Source organism: Andrena cerasifolii, chromosome 14 (genome assembly GCF_050908995.1).
Source record: "Andrena cerasifolii isolate SP2316 chromosome 14, iyAndCera1_principal, whole genome shotgun sequence".
Lineage (NCBI taxonomy): Eukaryota > Metazoa > Arthropoda > Insecta > Hymenoptera > Andrenidae > Andrena > Andrena cerasifolii.
Genome location: NC_135131.1, coordinates 8,752,066 through 8,771,670, shown reverse-complemented (window position 1 = coordinate 8,771,670; position 19,605 = coordinate 8,752,066). Strand labels below are relative to the sequence as shown.

At 45.4% G+C, this 19,605-nt stretch overlaps 1 protein-coding gene across 4 annotated transcripts in view; it reads left to right on the top strand.

Moving 5' to 3' along the window:
* The window catches only part of Nlg-5 (neuroligin 5), a 158,710-nt gene that overhangs the window by 57,220 nt on the left and 81,885 nt on the right, over positions 1 to 19,605 (top strand). For 2 of the 4 annotated variants that reach the window (XM_076827163.1, XM_076827161.1), the window contains exon 3: positions 13,979 to 14,041. The exons of the other annotated variants lie outside the window; for them this stretch is intronic. The gene's annotated coding sequence lies outside the window, so the exon portion shown is untranslated. The remainder of the gene's footprint in view (positions 1 to 13,978; positions 14,042 to 19,605) is intronic. 4 annotated transcript variants of the gene reach the window in all.

Below are 19,605 nucleotides of genomic sequence, written 5' to 3'. Positions count from 1 at the left end.
GCAGTTGGGCAATTTGTAACTTTATTGAATTCCATGATCGCCCTCGTTAATTAATCACAATGTCGGCCGTGCAACTTTAATGCCCCCGTGAAGCTTCTCCCGGAAGGGCAGAGAATTTTCCAGAATTTACGATCGTCCTTTATGGCCCCATTCTTGCACGGCGCGCCACATACACACGTCGCGGCTGCATGTGCAGCGGAGGCTTGTCTGAAAGTGCATCAAAGGGATGCCTGGGCCTCTTTGCTGGTCCTGGATCATTTCGAAGTTTTCACGTGGATCCACGGTCGTTCCTGAAATTTCCCGAGTCTTGAACAAGTGTTCCCTCCGCCCCTCGATTTTTTCTGGTATTTTTCCGCGCAGCTTGTTGTGCTTTAAGTCGAGAGTATCTAGACTTTGGTTGTTCATTATCGCGTACGAGGAGCGTGCGACGCTCTGCTGTATTCTTTTGTTATTTAATCGACATGCCAGCCCCCGAAGAATGATGAAAAAGGAGAATAATGTAACCTCGACTGAAGTAATTCAAGAACGTTGTAAAAAAAGCTGTGTTTTATCCTTTAAATAAATTTTTCTAATCACCCAATGAATTTTATTGAATTTGCATCAAAAATATTTTTATCCGTTCAACTCGGTTCCCCGTAGATTAAATTCTGAATGCGCCACTGGTGCGGTTCGCTGTGTTTTTATTATCACTGTTAAAACAAAGTTCACATCCGCAGTGGTGAATTTTAAACCGATGTGCCCGAGTTCCCGAACCTTCTACAGCAGTTGCAGCACACAAGACGCGGTCTGATATTTCATAAATGAAGTACATTACGTAGATTTTTTAAATAAAAAAATGTTTGTTCTTACTTCGGCCATGATTTCCGGCGAATTCGCCACTGCGCACCTTGGCCGCTGCCATGTTTCCTTGGAAGCAGTTTTTCAAACAACACTTGAAAAAAAAAACACCGCAGCAGTTTGGATGTACCTGGTCGACTGCCAGACTGTAGCGAGTCGAAAAGGGAACCTGAGCGTTAAATTTGGAAATCACGTTGTAATTATCGCCGCCCTTTTCCCGGCACCACCGTCGAAAATCCAGTTTTCATGCAAACGGGAGCACGACTAAATTTATTCATCGCATTTCCACTCGGAAAATTTGTTTGTTCCGGCGAAACGTATTTGCATAGCATTTCCAGCCGCGTTAACATTTTTACAATTCATAGGATCGTGACGGAGGTAATAAATTGTCCGTCCTATTTGCGAATTGGGGGATTCGGTGTTCGCCGGCTCATTAAAAAATTTCCAACGAACGTTCGCGGACGCTGCGGAGCTTCGCTGGCCGGATAACTAGGAAGCCTTTGCAATTCTCGTCACGCGAGCACGCAACATTCGCGCTAAGATACTCGTGGACGATGATTAATGCGAGTGGATATTAAACATAATAACGCGACGGTGTTGCACGCTTGAATTATTCGTACGGATTAAAACAGAGGGGCCTCCGACCGTTTCGCCGATTAAAAAGTGCCCAAAGCACTTTGATACGGGATGCAAATGCGGAGGAAGTGGCTATAAATTAGCAGCGCGATTAACTTCTTCTGAATTTCGTATGCTGCTTGGTTTCACGGCTACCTGAACGTCTTTGAAAGAAGCCCGCTGTGTTTCTTTAAGGAGTTATGCCTACCTGTAAGGTCTGAAAACACAAGTATTTTCAGGACTTTTTTTTAAAGCTTGTAGAATTTTTTAAATAAACGGTTGTATGCTCGAAAGCATATATTTTGAAATTTTTGTAGTTCTTTTTGCAATGCGATATCTAGATAAATAATTTAATATAGTCGACCTCCCGGCAGCGTTTTTTTATTTAAGCACTTTACGGTGACCATTGTAGCTTTGACCTGGTTCATCAGAAATAAAAAATTTGATCTAATTTAATTAGTATATTAATTTATCTAGTTCTTAACCGTCGCTTTTTCATTTCCGTTGCGTAGTTTTTATTATTTTACAGATGTAGAATGATGAAAATTGAGAGCGATTCTGTGGCGAAAATCGATATTTTTGCTATGAGGAGCTGGCATTTTGTAGCAAATTAATTTTTGAAATAATGAACGATTAAGGACTAGATAGCCTAATATACTAACTAAATTCCCGCGATTTTTTTATTTCGGATGAATCAGGTAAAAATTAAAGTGGTCACCGCAAACTACGCTCGCTGATATTTCTTTTATTTATTTATACTTTCCATCGCAAAAATTACCGCAAGTAATTTAACATGTACACTTTCGAATACATAAAGGATTGATTAAAAAACCCTGCACGTTTTCCCCCCAAAAAATCCCGAATATACATGCTTTTTCAGACCTCGCAGATAGGCATAACTTCAAGGGGAGTAGAATAACACAAGCGTGAAGCGAAAAATGTGTTACTGTGTGAAATCGCGTGTATTCTATACACAGCGATTGAAAGAAATCCCAATCTAGCTTACGCTAATTCCTTATTCCTTTTAATTCCCCCTGAACTCATCCATCAAAAAAAAAAAACCCCTCCAATTTCTACCACGCGATCAGAATCATACTCCACAGTTTAGCGGCGCTCCCCCATCCTCCTCGAGGGGCATAATTAAAAGTAACTGTGAAAGGAACTGTAACGGCTACTGCGGCTGTGTAAACGCGGTGAAACGTGACCGAACGCGGAGAAGAATTAAATATCCCGCCGCGCAGTAATGCATTTTCTGTGTCAATTACGCCCGGCGAATAATGACCGCGAAGTTTTCCACCCCCGCGGTACGGCTAACGATATTACTTACAAACTGATAACTCATAATTAGTTATCGCGTCGCGCGGCACCGTATCGCGTGTGTTCCCCGTGTCCAGATAAATTATTATCGCCCGTCCGATTGACTATTAAAAATTTCACGTGACAGGCGGGGCTGTATGGCGTAGGGCGAATCTCCTCGTTGCGCGAGTTACGTTTTCCGACAGCTACATTTTATTCCGACGCAAATGTCCGCTGCGGAGGCTCGACGTAAATCCCAGCCGTTATGACAACGACGTCAAACATCCGACGTAAATTTAATATCGCCCCGTGTTTCCCATCGAATAATCGCCGACGCACTCTCTAATCGAAACGGAAAATAAATCTGCCCGTAGAACGAATTCCACCTGCCTCCCGGACACCGAATACAGCTGCCGCCTCGCGGGGGTGTAGTCTGTAAAAGAAGAAAAGTACGAACCGGGGGCCGAAGATCATCGGGGATCGAAGTCGAATTAAATCGAAGCAGGTGCCGAGTCGTTTCCCTGCGTTTCCCGCCAGACTTTAACGAACCCCGGTATCACGTCCCGCCGTACAGCCGGCGATATTACACAGTAATCGGTGTTAATAATGAAATATCCGCCGCGCAGGATTGTAAATAACTGGCGGAACGCAAACACGCCCGGGCGATCAATAATTCTGCCGTTCAGCCGATAGCCAGCCACGCATTTTGCAATTATCTAAGCAAAACAGGCTCAGAGGCGCGGATAAACGAGAGTACGGCTCTATCAGAGGAGGCTGCTATGGAAAATATTGTCCCGATAGCGGGGGATTCGCGCCATTATATCAGCGGTATTCGGGGAATGTTAATGGCAGCGTAAATACCCGGGGTCTGGCGTGCAGAGAGGAAACGAGCAGGCAGCCTACTCGTGACACGATAATATAGTCGACTTTGCTATGTAAATCTCTTATTGCCGCACTTGCCACATTTTAATGCTTCGAGCTTAATTCCACCGACAGCCCACCCCCACCCCTCGCCTCTACCCCCTGCCGTTCGCAGATGACGCTTTTACGTTTCAATGGGGGGGGGGGTTAGTTCATGGCTCGCGAAAAGCTGCGCGCGTGCAGGCGCTCTGCCAAAAGGCGGCAGACTTCAACCCTTTAGCTGCCTTTTGATCGCGTGTGCCGAGGTCCCTTTTCACTTGTCCACGTGGGGAGGGAAATTCTGAAATGGGCTCGGTTGTAATGATCAAATGCATCGCTGGAATTCCAGCCTTTCATTGGCTTCCCATGCCTTGTGCTTCTGACACAGTGTCTGAGTAGGGCTGTGTAGAATGGATGATTCTACTTATTGTTATTTTAGATTTCGTCGAACAGTGACATTTCGCGGTTCTAGGCTTTGTTATGGTGTCGATAGGCTCGGTGAAAGGCTCCTGTATTATTGAGAGACGATTCGTGTTCCACGTCGAATATGATGGGCACAGGGAAGTGCAGTGTGGTATTATTACACCGAATATGTAATGCAGGAATTCTGTATAGAATTTGACACAAAAGGATGCATTTCATAGGAATTTAATCAATCCCGCGTTGGTTTAATAAACATTAATAATGACAAATGCGAGGCGAGCTGCGATGCATCAGATACGCCCGATGGTAAAATAAACAAGAGAAGTGTCATGGAAATTTAATCATTTTTCATGGAAAAATTCAGTTATCAGTATTCCTTTTTTTTTTTAAATTTCCCAAGTAATATCGTTGGGACAAGATGATTTATAAAGTATTTCACTTTGACTGCATTTTGGTTTCTGATGAATTAGTGGACGCAGCAATAAGTTCTCAAATAATGGCGCACGTGGAAGCGTCGTGCCAGTGGTTTTCCCTTTCTCACCACGCACAAAGGGCAGAAAGAGTGGCCTGTCTGAAGTTCGTAATCACGTACGGTTTAATGGACGTTTAATTACATGTAGGAGACAGTTCGAAACGAATATCGCGCCGCCCTAGACAATTAAATAACGTTTAACGTGCTGAGGTGTGCCATTGGGAATTACAACGAACTGCAGCGTTTAATACAAATTTAATAGAAACTTGGTGCGACGTATTTTCGCCAGTTCGACGGGATACTAATTAAGATATTGGAAACATTCCCCGTAACCTGCCCGAAGTGGACAATTAAATATTCATTCGTTCATTATTCCGCCCTCCTATGGCTCGTATAATATCTACGCTTCCCCCCACTAAACATGTCGAATTTATTCCAAAATATCTTTCCTATATTCAGTGCGCGTAATTTGACGGAAACTAATTAAACTTGATTCAGTATGACGTATCTATAAAACGTGAAACATCGATGAGAACATAATTGAAATTGTCCCGTTCCGGTCCCCCACAAAATCGGGCATGTTTCGTTTAATTTTGCTTCACTCGCTTCTTCCACATAGAATTAATAGAATTATCTAATAATATACCTGAATAATATACCTCCTTTCCACTAAAATTTCATAATATTACAACTCATTATCGAAACAGAAATTTCCAAGTACCAAATAGGTTAAAGAAATTCGAGAGTAATATTTTCTGTGCCCTTCTTCAACTATGATACTTCTAGAATTCCAAAAATATTGAAGTAGATCTCTCTCCCATAAAAAGCAGAAATTAAAAATCAGGAGATCCTGGAAAGCAACAAGGCAGTGCACAACATAGCGAAACTACGTTTCTGATAATAATTACAACTAATACAATTATTTGCCGCGACTCTTCTCCACTCCACTGACAATAATAGGGATCAAAGGGTCGAAGTTGGACAGAGAATTACAGCGTTTTAACACGGTGATAGCGGCCCCGAAAACGTCTCCGTTTACGTGTCCATTTCAGCCAGTGTGGAGAGGCAAGTACCATAATCTGGGCCAATTTGTGATTCAAATCGACGCGATACGAGATAAATTACCAACGTGCCAGCCTTCCACGTTCCTTGCCTGAAGATCCACCCCCACCCCCGGCGCGCGCATAAACCACCCTCTGCGGGCGATCCTCCGCGATCCCGTCGAGTTAATTTCTCAATTTCGTGCACGAAACTTTTGAAGGATCCGTCACGGAACCCCCGCTGCCGGGGCTATCGATTGCGCCGGCCTTTCTCGAGATCGAGAGGGGCCTGGGGCGGTGATTAACGAATCTCACGGGACAACTGGGGCGAGGAAAACGTTTTGCGACTCAGAAACGGGGACGGTCTCGGTGAAACACGGGTTTCCTGCTGATAGACAGAACAGACGACGGGGCGAGTAATTGATTGCGTGAAAATCGTCTGGAAGCAATTAATTTTGCATGCGGGGAAGATTCTTGGCCTCGGACGCCGCCCCCTCGCCGCGGCGAGCGGGAAATGGATTGTTTTATTTTGCGGAAGCTTGATGTTTTGCGCGAAAAAAGCTTCGTTCTTCAAATGCAATATTGTTTTATATCATCTGCTTCGTGTTTTTGGTGGTTGCAATTCGGAAGTGGTTTTTGGAAATCGATTTCCTGAAAATTCAGTGAGGCTATCGAGTTAAACGAAAGTTAGTTCACTGACTGAGCTCGTCCTATGGAACGGGCTGCAACGGCTCGTTAGAAACTGAAAGTATTTTTTGATACCGTAATTGGAGGTTGAGTCGGATAACCCAAAGTCGGCGAAACTTCGGTGCAGCAATTAGTTATACACGACGTATCGTCGATGAAACTGATTGCCCCCCATCGAGACGGGATTGCTGCATCATAAACGCCGGCAATTATTTCAATGCTGATTTGAGACGGAGAAAAAAAGAATTAATTATACGCAGCAGCCGGGCAATTAGCTCTGATTAATGCACCGCAAGTAATACGGATTGCCGAAAATTTATCGTACTGTTGCGTGCAGCTGTGTAGTCGACGCGATAATTACATTATAATTGCGTGGAAAATCGAGCCCCTGTTTCGCAAAAAGTAAGCCAGAAAATGCACACCGCTAAGAACGCTTGCAGTTCATGAATTTGGATGAGTTGTGACCGTGTTGTACGGGGTGTTAATGTACATACACGATACTACCCTTTTTCTCTGAAATATCTGGCAAATTATTCTAGATACGTTTAATAATAATAATTCGCCTTTATCGCATCACAAAATGTACATTTTTGCAATCTACGCCTATTACTTTCTTATTATCTAATAGACTTAAAAGTTAGAGGATCAACAGGCAAATGTGGGACAGGAGACAAACAGACAAGGAAAGTTAAGGAAAGTGCAGAGCAGTGTGACGGTAGTATTGATGTGTTCTATAGCATTTCATTCTAAAAGAAAAGATTGCTTTCATGAAGATTGTTAGAAATAATACCAACAATTCCATTCTATCTTTCGCATTTTCTAAAAGAAACAATATTCAATTTCCCTGCAGTTATTAATAATCCCCCTCCTCGTACAGAGATATCAAAAGCTTCCTCAGCGTTTCTTTCATTCCTCTCCCTTTCTTTCTCCACAGCGACCATGTCGTCTGCATACTCCAGATAACGACGTTGAATATTAACTTTGAAAATGGAAAAAGGAAGGGTGGACCGCGACGAAAGGAATTATTTAAATCGTACGTTAGTAGAAATCAGCCTCGAATAAAATGACATAGTGTTGCTTAAAGTTTAAAGAACATTAAAGCCCTGGAAGATCGTTATTCGGACAGCCGAGAAGATAATCGCGTCCGAAGCTTCAGTTTCTCGGGCCCCCTTTTAAATTAGCCCGCCACGGGGACCGCCGGGATCTGCCTAATAAAAATAAAGCGAGAGCAGCGGCCATCGTCGAGAATGATCCCATGCAAATCGCGTTACTTCCGTTCCATCGCATACCATTCGACGTAATGTATTCCGCTGGGATTTATGCGGCTTTACGGAATAATACCGGACTTAATATATCACTGCAAGGATTTCGTGGGCTACAATAAGAGATTCAGGAAGGATGATCGGCTGTTCTAAGATCGTACGAGGAGCGCCGGATGCGCGGCAAATCCAGCAGAAAATCGGGGTTAACCGCGAGATTAACGAGGGTAAAAGTCCCCGTGAAAATTTCCATGGACAGCGACCCCGTGTTCCCCTCCCCACTGAATTAAAAGACATTGGGAATTCTCGCGAAACCCGGGGGAAGGGAATTGTCGCGGAAGTTGACAGAGCTCGATTCCTGGCAGAAGAATTTTATTTCTTAGGTCATAATTCTGATTGAAAATTTTAAACGTTCCGAGCACGTTTCGCGGGCGAACCCGCGTACCAGGCGAAAAACTTGTGCCGTGGGCGTATGTGTTCGCGAGGCAACCCCCCGCGCGAAATGCTGGCTGAAATGGGGTGGAACGGCGCGATACAACGGGCAAACGTACTCTTAAACGCTTAAATTATTCGAAAACGCTAGGGAGCAGCGGACGCGGCGGATTACGAAGCGTCAAAATACCGGCTCCACTTCAATCTGCTTTATGACTGGAAAGGCTTAACGACCGATGTGTAGCCAATAATGGCGACAACGGTGCCGTTAAATGGCGGTTGTCTGTCGGCGGATCTCATCCCCCGTCCGTTGCGCGTGAATTTGCATAAAATAATTGGAGAATATCATAGAACGAGCGTTGAAATTGCCGGTCGTGTTCACTGTACAGTGCCCGAAACGTATTGGTTCATTGCAAGAATTTTTAATGGCTCATTGGACCTCTCAATACTTTCTGCACCGCTCTTGTACTCGTTGGTGGAGGCTCTCTCTAATTTGTAATCAGCAAGAGCGGGAGAAATTTAAAATGAATCATCTTCTTGTAAAAAATTACTTACAAGGGAAGATCACGAACCCGGAAATTCAAAAAATTCTGAAACTTTGTGAATATGTAGGGAATTTCCTCCTGATTACAACTCAATTTTTGTTTGCTACTCAAATTCACTCTAAGGGGGTATATTTGACCCCTGAAAATCCGGATATTTTCCGATTTTGTGTTACAACTCGTGAACTGCAAAATATTTTTTTACCAAATGTTAGATCCAATTAAAAGAAGTCACTTTTGTCTTGAAACTTATTTTCTATCTCTTGCAGTTTGCGAGTTATAACACAAAATCGGAAAATAACCGAATTTTCAGGGGTTAATTTCACCCGCTTCGAGTAAATTTGGGCAGCAAACAAAAATTGCGTTGCAATCAGGAGGACATTCCCTAGATATTCACAAAGTTTCAGAATTTTTTGAATTCTCGGGTTCGGCATCTTCCCTTGTTAGCCATTATCCTTCGTCATTCGTTCTTAGAAGCCGTGGCTACTGTTTTCTTTACGCTGTGCGAAATACAAAGGCACAAAATTGGGGAGGGAAAGTGTAAACGTTTAGGAGGGAAGCGACGAGGTGAAATCGTAGCTGCGCGAAGGACGTAAACGATTGTATTTGTCCCGGAAATCACTCGAAATCGGGGGAATCCGTTGGAGCGAAAAGGAAATTCGATTTGAATTTGGCTGAGTCCAGATTTGCTCAGCCTAACCGGCGATAACGAGGTCGTCGGATCTGGAAATCTGGAAGGTATACGGAGCAGACTATAGTTTCGATGGAAAATCGATATGCTCGCGAAAGACTCGGCGGTAGAATTCGTGATACGGGTCGTCCCAAAGATGGTGGTCGAAAATCCCACCACCGAACGAGGATCTTCTACCTTCGAGTAAACGGAAGACACCGCTGACGAGAGAATGAACTGCCAGTAACCTAACAGATGGGCCATTTCATGGATGGAAAGTATTTTGAAAATTCTTGCCCATTGAAGATACACAGTTTGAGGCTAGTTCATCTTCGAAGAATTACTTAGTTTGCCTGATAGCACCCATAACGTGGGTAGGAGCTCACGTTGGTAAATTAGATTGGCCCCAGATCCGTGACGGTCCCAATTCATTATTGGAAAGACGCATAATCGTATCAGATTACCATATCACACTGGATCAATTAAATCCTGGCGAAGGGGAACCGCTTTGCACGTAAGCCTCGAGTTCTATATAATTACACGTAGCGAAAACTGGGGCGCAGGTATCCCTGTGCCAGCACAGTTGCTTCGTATTCACTTGGAATTTCGAGACGTTGCTCGGAAGATGAATGTAAGCTACCATGGTTATGGGAATTGATTTATTGCTCAATGAAATAGCTATCGGTTCACGTCACGGTACGTTAGGTGTAAGTTTGTAAAGTACGCGAAGGTTTAGGGGCGCGTGAACTGTAACTTTGACAGCACACGGTTTACACGAGCAAATGAAATTAGTTTTGAGTTACACTACCTGTATGAATAAAATGCGAAAAGTAATTTGGAGAGAGTCGAGGTTGCGAGTGGGTGGGAAAGCACTTGCCATTATCACAGGTACGTTCATGAAAATGGATGTTCTTACGGAAAACCAGTAAAGAAATGGAACTTGGGCGGAAATTTGTTTCGCGGTCGGGGAGTTTTAAAAATGCATTTCTTATTTCGCGGAATCTCCATAATGCATATGTTTTGCATATTTCACTCGAATGACGTATGCGGCAACGTATTGCATATTTCATGCATATGCATGGCATTTATTTCGTAGAATCTGCGCTGAATTATGAAACACTAAAGTTGCGCGCTAATTATGAAACGGTTGGGAAGAAAATTCCTGGGAAACGCAGAGGAAACGTTAGCTGCTGGCAACCAGGCGCACTTTTAAACAACAATCTCGTTTTTTTCACGCGTGCTAAATGATCTTTGATCGAAAAGTATCAACAACGCGTGCATTTATCGTAGAAATCAATAGTAACTCTATTTTCAATTTTTTTTTTTACAAAAAAACATAAATGCTCGGGAACGTACAAAAAAAAACAGGAAGGAGCCAATCAAAATCTGTCACAGCAAAATGTCAACAAAAGGGGCAAAGGTGAAATTACTTTTTAAATAACCCGGTGAAATACAAAAAGAAAAGGGCAAGCTGACAAAACATTATTTTTTACCCTCGATTAAACGAATATATTAACAGAAATTGGTCGCTGAAAATACTCATTTTATTGTCTCTGGCTGTGCTTTTAAAAAGGCAACCATAAATATTATCACGCAAATAAACAACGCGCTCCGGTACTGCATTTTGCGTGCAAAATTAAATTAAATGCCACTACACGATATATTACACACAGACATAAAAGCATTTACAAAAAAAAGGCCAAAAAGGCAGCAATGTTCCCCATTAACTGCCCCATGCAAGAAAAAGCACCCTGCCACAGATTTTTGCGCCAAAGGCTTTGCAAATGAAATACTGTCTCGGGACAATGGGGTAGAATTAGCATCCGATTCCTTAGCTCGTCGATTAGTTATACGAAGGAAGACGAGCAATTTCGTTGACGATGCCGGTGGTTTACTGATAGGAGACGTCGAGGACGCGCCCAGAAACTGGTCTCCCGGACAAAAGAACCGGGGGCCTCTGATTTACTACCAGCGCATAATTTCGTCCTAGCATTAAATTAATATTTCCAGGCTTTTGTTCGCCCGTTCCACCCGGCCAAGGTAGAAAAGAACCTTGATGAATGTAGTTCCTTTTACGTCCAATGGAATATAGACCGCTTGGACATTCTCGGACCAGCCTCGCTGACGTAAGATTTCAGAACGCGAAGGAGAGTCCTTTTAACACAGCGCCGGGATCCTTAGCTTCTTTCGAGGGGACTCATTCAACTAATGGTTGTGCCCGTGCACTGTGACTTACCGTGTTTCGTGGCTATTTCGACTAATTGCAAACGCTCCGTTAGCAAGTGTTTAAGGTACTTATCAGCTGAGCGAGCGGAGCATTCGAGTTAGCGCTTGAAAGGGGGCTTCTCTATATTATGCGATTTCACGTAGCCTGTCTGATTGTAGACAGGATTTCTGGATTATAGGCTAGAAGGTGGGTATTGGACTTTAAATAGATATCGCGGATTATGGTTGTTTGAATTGCCTATTTTAATTCCACAATAGAGTTGAATGTTCCAAAGACTATCTCCTGTTGTCTCTGATAGTTCTTCACTTGAATTTAATCAAAGCTACATCAAAGTCAATTCGCGGGCGGTAACTTGTTACTGAAACATTCAAAGCAGGGAAGCTTTGGCAGATACCAATCCGCTTACGGTATACGTAAACCTGTGAATTTTACCCCCGACGATGTTGAGTAGACAAGCAACGCTTTCCCGCCTCTGCGTTCCCCTGCTTCGAGGTCCTTCATTTCCTACTTACAGCAAGGCGCTAGATATTCAGACCTGTGAATTAATCAAATTTTCTGCGCACTTTTTACATATTATTATGCTCCAAAAGAAAGTCGAGTGTATCGGGGCTGTAGAAGAAACGATTTTTTAAACTCTATCTTATTACAGATTTTAGAGCAGTGCTCCCGGTGTGCGCTAATTGTACAGAAGATTTTAGGCAAATTGGTGATCCGATCTCTCGCGCACTTCTCTCCTCAGTGAATCGTCGTGGAAATCGTCGCGGCGTTCCCTTTCACAAGCTCGCGAAGGAAATACGATCGCGAACGCCGCTGGAAAATGTTATCGAGCTCGGGGCAGGAACGTCGACCACCCTGTCCCCACGTTTCCCGAGGAAATAACGTTAGAAAACCAGGCTAACGATCGCTTCGGCCTATCTGCCGGCCTTCCTTATTGGCCCATTATGCACGACTTTAACGATTTCGACTGCACGGGCGTCCAGGATATTCCAGCCAGATTGCATCGAAAGCGTAGCACTTAACTGGGTCGGCTTTTATCTGAACGGAGAACACCTGGCTAGAAAAAAATCCGCGCTGTGGGTTCGAGGAACGTTAAAGGACAATACATTCATACAGGATATAAAAGCCGGTAAAATCTGCGAGAAGATTATTCATCAAGTGAAAATGAATGGAAAATGTGCTATGAAACTATTCCCCGGAAGGCTTCGTTTCCCAGAAATTCCATCTTAAACAATCACCGAAGAGGCGCGCCTGGCGCGTCTGACTAATGCTGGCCATTACTACTTGCGCGCCACTGTAGGAAAGCGTCCATAGCGGTACGCTTCAAGGAGCACACCGTTGCGCTCGTATAAACTATTCATTCTTTGTACCTTCTCATGTACGAAGCTGCCGCTATTCGATCAAAGCCACGCTAACAGGAAATACCGATGTGTTCCTCGGTTTTTAATCCGTCGAAGCTCGAAGCCAGTGCACCGAACAACAGTGTCGTTAGAGTAAACTGCGCGAAGGATTTGCAAGCTTTGTGATCGCGAACGGGAAGCTAACCACAGTACTCGACGACCGTTACAATATTACAGCCTGTCCCCGAGATTGGGGTGTTTCCGGTGGCGGGAAAATAGCGTGTCTGGCGCGAGCCGCATTTCCATAATGCGCGCGGCGACAGCTCGAGCCCCAGGAACGAACGATTAATCATATCGCGCCGCTGTAAAATGTCGGATAACTTTGATCCCCCTTCGAATGCAACTGATCGGACGGCGCCGCGGATACGCGCCGATACATTTCGACCCCGGTTTTATCGGTTTACCGGCGCGCCTCGATTCGTTACGCCCACTGAGGGAGGATTCCTAAATAGCGTCATTTGGCGCAACTGTTTCACTCGAGCCTCGCTCGGCGTGAATAACGCGGCACGCTCGGCGTGAATAACGCAACGTGGGCCATTCTTTTTCAACTGGTCGTGAGGGGCAACGCGGGAATTATAAATTCCTTCGGGGGCGGCTTGATCCTGGCGACGGAGCGAAGGAGCCTCGCGAGGCGCAGTCGTCGCGAATTTTCGCGTCCGGCGTGGCAAAAGGTGTTTCATAATTTGTCAGCGGGCGTCCCCGCTGAAATTTTTCATTCCTCCCGGGGAAAAGCGGCGGCGAGGGTCGAGGGGGCGGCCGTTCGCTCCGAGGTAATTACGGGACTGCGACCGGGGCACGAAAGAAGCGGAGAAGAAGTCGCAAAGGAAACAAGCACTTTCGGATTGCGTACCGTGCTGTTTACGTCGTCTGCACGGGATTTAATTAATTTTTCCGAATACAACGGGCACGGGGTGAATGCCGGTGAACTTAATTTGGGAAGAGTAACTCGGTAACTCTTCTGCTGTGCCGTGTTCGGGGGAAGGACGAATTGGTCGGGAGGACTTTGAGTTGGAGGTGTGCGATGATTAAAACTTAATCTTGTCTTTCCTCTTTGCGGGGGATGAAAGGTGAATTGCGGGAATTCTTCTTTGCTGTAAAGAAGAGGAAAATACTTTACAATTTTAGGATGTTGGGACGTGAAATATTCAACCACTAACGATATTTATAATTTTCTGTTGCAGGAGTAGCTTAGGAACGCCTAAGGAAAGCATAGAATATAGCTATCCATCGTCCATCTGAATTTGGTGAGTTCTGATGTTACATATCACTGACATATTATCTTTTTGTTTTCGAGGGCGTAAAGAACTTCCCTCGTGCCACTATTTGTAGTAGGGTGAATGTACCTAATACCGCCCAGGTTCCTAATATCGCCACTCGTTTACCCTTTTTCAGCGCCCGATATTTGCATGTCTTACGTTTTTTGAGTAATTAAAAATCTGTAGGTTTCAACGATTCTACCTTATGCTACATGAAACATAAATAATTTCTCTTTACTTTCAAAAATTCCATACAAAAATATCAATTACTATTCAATTCTGTAAGAGCGATTTAACTTTTGCTAGGCGATACATATTAGGTACCGTTTCCCTAACAGTACTCGTATCTCTAGTTTCTATGGCATCTTCAAAGTCAGTAGAATAAGCTTCCACCCTTCCACCACTGATTTCTGGAACACCCCCTATCGTTGCAAAAATTCCAGAGCTTTCGAGCAACCTGTTAAAAATCAATCCACGACGCAGCTCCTTTCCATTACGCCCCCCTCTCGAAACAAATTTTCCGCGGGAAAAGGAACGACGCTGCATGATGCATGGCGCGAGTATCGCGTCTCGATTCTACCAACCGACCGACGTGCACTTTCGTTCGCAGCTGCGGCCGCCCCACTGGATTCCAGCAGCAGTCTCCCGCCAATCTTGCAACAATTCTTTTCACTCAGACCCTCGAAACAACGTTCCTTCGTCCCTCCTGGTGCCGTTGACTCGATTACCACGCGATAAAAGTGGACGATCGACCGGGCGAAATGCACGTTCGCCGCTGTCGAAGCGCCATTAAGAAGACGTCGACCTTAATGGCGGTAATCCGTTTCCGGTCGCAGCCAGCTCCACGGTTTCGCGTCGATTTTCAGCCTCCTTTCGAATTCAACGCCAGCACCGCGCAGCCCCGGCGGCTCACGGAACTGTTCCTCTCGAGAAATCCCTGATACCGCCAGCCACTTCCGCCTGCAACCCCTTCGAGGCTATTTTCTCGCGATATCTAGCCGAGTTCTTGCGTAACTCATGAACAAATTCCACTTTATAATCTCGTTAACTCCGGAACATTATTATTACTAGTATATGCAAATTAACTGTGTGGCTAGGTGACATTTCCGAGGGGGGGAATTATTAAGTTGGCGCGTATAAAATTATCGTGTCACGTAAAGAGGTTCGAATGAAAATATCTTTTGCCTTTATTTTATTTTTCTGAGCATATTTTCTCGAAGGGTAGTTCCATTCCTTTAAAGGGAGAATGATGGGCATTGCTTACTGACACTTGTAACTTGTGCAGGAATTATAAGGATTCGTATAGGAATTGAGAATTCAGAGTAACTTGTGAATAGAGAAATTTCTGAGGGGACTTAAAACCCTGCGTTTAGAGGGGTGAACTACGAAAGCTCCATGGGGAAAGATTCGTACTCGGATAATTCCGCCTCGATCTTTACTCGACGAACGCGACAGACCTTTCACGAGGCCCGTCACGGCGACCTTAATCATTTTAAATTAATTCAACCGACAAGATATTCGTTTCCAATTCAGTCAAGAGCTTATTCCACTACGAGGGGCCAAGAAACAAGCGAGGGTCCCCTTGAATATCAGATCGATCCTCCGTAGACGGTGCACTTTATCCTCGGCTAGAGGATGGGGAGACTACACGCCGGTATCGCCGTGCCAAATCAGCGTTCAATCCCGAATCTAAATAATCCTAAACTAAACGCAGCGATTCTCGAGAACACAGCCAATCTGTTAGCGACGCGAGCATGTAGGAGTGTCTGAAATGCACAGGGACCTGTTTCCCCGGTCGGATTGCATCCGGATGCTGCTGGCATCGTATTCGACTCGAGACATCGATTCCCGTCGAACCAGCCCTCCATAGATATCCGAAAATTTTCGCTACCAGACATGCATTGGCCTCTGTTCAATTACAAGCCTCGTCTGGAGCATCCGGGAAATCTCGCTTCGCCGAATTAACTCTGCGGAACGTACCGAGGCCGCTGGAAATTTATGAAAATCGTGTGCTTCGGCGGTAGGTACAGCAATTACATTGTTTAACGAAGGGCTGCTCGGCTTGAGTAATTTTCGTTTAGTTCAATGAACACTGGAAGCCTGAAGAATTATCGATCGCCTTCCGAAAATACCTTGTATATTTAGTAATACTGTTCCTCAGCCTTTCTATACATTCTTCGAATATTCCTGAGGCAATATTTATCTAAGGAGCAGCCTCTGCTTCACGGCGAAATACGCGTGCACGCCCGGAAGCGACGCCCTTAAAGGAAAAGTCACAAATAGAATCCCTCCGCTCGACGCTCCGCACTCGAATCCGTTTCTCCGCGTTTCACAGCGGCGGGGGGGTTAAAGAACGAGCTCGATCCAATGTTTATTGCGTTCGTGATTTCCCTCGCACGCTCGCCCCCGCCACCGCCCGCCTGCCCTATTGGGGAAAAAATGGGCGGATTTATACGAAACGTGAGCGTTCGTTTTAACGCGCGCATTGTATTACGCTCCGGCGTGCTGCTTGAAATTTTCAACGCGAACACGCACCACGGGCGACCCGGCGTGGCCCCCCCCCGGTGTCGTAAAATTCCCGTGGTTCGTGAGAAATCGCCCGGCCCGGTATTTTCGAACAAATTAACGGGAGAGTTCGCGTTACGACTGCGCCTTACGCTTCCGCCGAGAGGGCACTTTCGTTCGTTACACGCCGGGGGTGGGATAATTGAAAGTTTCGGCCGGCTTTCTGCCGCTTTTTTCCCTCCCATGGAAGTTCGAATTGGAACAAATGTATACACAGTCGCGAACGATTACCGTGGCGCGGGAAATTCGCAAGAAATAACTTCTGTCAACGTTTATTTTCCTTCGGAGTGAAATAATTCACGTTTCGAGGGAATTGAAGTATTCGAGGTAACTGAATAAATACCGGTATTGGTGATTGGCAGGTTTCTTTGCTTTATTGATAGATGGTTGGTGGAACCATCAGAAACATCGAAAGTCGAGAGGTAATGAATGTGGAAACGCAGTTATTTCGAGGGCATTCGCGATTTTATGGGTTCGTTCGTCCCGACACTATTGTACTTGGCATCTATTAGATCCACAGCCGCCGATAGGCCGTGCCAAAGTGCTCTGGCAGCGGTGAAAGATCAACAAGGTCGAGTTATGGAGTCTACACGGCTGACTCATGCGGGTCTATACTACTGGCTGTCGCGGTGACTTAAGGGGACAAGGCAGTCGTTTTTCGTGAAAAAAAAACACTCTGTTTAATGTATTTGTAAAAAAAATGAAAGCAAATCTAGATGCATCCTTTTACTCAATGTTTATTATTATCATAGAGATTGAAAGAAAGTTGGTGTGAAATATATATGTGCTTTAAATGGCGGTGCTGACTGGTAAACATTTTAACATTCCTCTGTGGTTTTCAGGTAATATTGGTCTTAAAACGTGACGTAATGCAATTTCAAGGTGTGATTCTTGTTTGTGATATACGCAGTGTAAAAACTAAAATTAAAACAGAATTATTAAGTTGGTGGCCGAGAAATATCGATTATTTGAAGAAAAAATCGGTCGAGTTTGTGTGCCACTAAAAATCCGTGACTTTTTAATTTTTTTATGAAAATCACGAATTTTGACGGACCATATCAGAGGTTTGGCGGAAAATAGCACATGTCTTACACATCCTGTAATTTTTTCAAGTCATTTAACCTCATTCTACAACTGAACTGAAGACTTAGGATGAATCCAAAGAAGCCCCAGTATTTCTCCATCAAATGAGATGAAATTATTCTCCGCGTGAAAGTATTACAATCACTCGTAAACGCAAGAAACTCAGGCCGCTCGGCAGCAACTCATCGAAGAGGAACCGTGTAACCGCGAGCAATTACATCAAGCTTTGCTGAGCCAGTGGCCCGGTTGGACGATTGGAAATCCCAGGCCAGGTACTTTGACCATCTACGAACTATTAGCTGCTCACCTAGCTGGATCCTGATGTACACGCGATTTAGCCAGCGAGGTTGCAGGTAAATTTCTGCGGGCATTATCATCCCCGCAGCCAGTAATCCCCCGATTATCGGCTCGGCGACAAAATAAAGACGAAGGGCTCCGCTGTTAATTAATTACCCCGGCTCGTATCGAACGATTTCCGATCGAACTGCCGAACAAAAAGCCCGCCGTTATCGCGCTGCAGCATACGAAAATCCGAGCCGCGTGAACGTTTCGCCTCTGACCCAGCGACGCGACATCCAGGGGAGGGGAGAAAAACGAATTTCGGGGCCGATTGAACGAAGGTCGATAGAACGCGACACAGAGAATATTTGCTCGCGATGAAAATCCTTTCGTTTTCCATACGATTGGAGCTATAGAATTACACACGCGCCAATCTACGTACTTGACTCCTTTTAATTCGTTCAGCAGCCAGGGTGGGAATGATGAACGAGCATTGTGGAGTTCCGTCCAACTGTAGTTGAGCATTTAAACTAGGCTTGCAAAAAAGGGAAGGCAAGAAAACTGGTATCAACCAAAACTGGAGTCCACCTTCGCGATTATTCAGTAGAAAAGCCCGGAATTGGTCAGACCAATCCCCACGATGATAAAAATTCTCTTACAATCATCCTCGTTTAATCGGCGCGCCTATTCCCTTCGGCTTCACAGCTGAGCTGTCAAGGTCTTGCATTGGACCGGCGAGTAGCGGGAGAACATCGCCCAACGCCCTTGGCGTAGCCAAGGAACGATGGACGCACGCATGGGGGAGGGCGGAATAAAAACGCGATTACGGGAGCGCGGTCCGGAGGAAGTAAATTGCCAGGGCGGTTGGCCGTAATCGCGGCTCGTAAATAAAATTGCATCACGCGTAATATCTACTCATACAGATCGCCGGCCGTGACTAATGTGTTGCCTCGTTAGATATAAGCCAGGTCGTTTGCAGATTACTGCCGTCTTTTGTTGGCACCGGCGGGAGATACGAGTGAAAAAGGGAGAGGAAAGGCGCGGGGATGGGAGAGAGAATGGAGCGAGCCGCGAAAGAAGAACGTAGAAAAGCGCGGCGACGGTGTGGGGACGAGGGAGCTAGGAAACGGGTGGATTCCAGGAACGGAAGGGAACACTCCGTTAAGCTAAGTCCACATCCTTCACCGACTGCGGGGGCCGGGGGCGAGCAATAAAGCCGGCTGCGCGCATAACGGCCGTCCCCACGGGCTGTGGATGCTCCTTTACATCCTGAGAGAGCACGATCCACCGCCTGATCCCAGACGCAATGCCCTCTGAAAGCTGCTCGCCCCAGTTCGCCGTGCCAGAACACGAGCCGCGGCCTTGGAGCGCGCAGCAACCCCTCGAACAACGAAACCAACCTCGATAGACCCCTTAGCGCGAGTTCCTTGGGTGCAGCTCGCGTGAGACACGGCTACTTGTCTATCTGCCACTGAGAACATTAGCCGGGGTAGCTTTCGCTCGAGCGAGAGGTTGTTTGTCGAGGTCGTCGGAAGTGGACCTGGAAGTGTCTGAGGCAAAGATGGACCATGGAGACAGTGACCCGAGCGCAAAGACCATGCGATGTTCCTTCTACTCAAGACTCC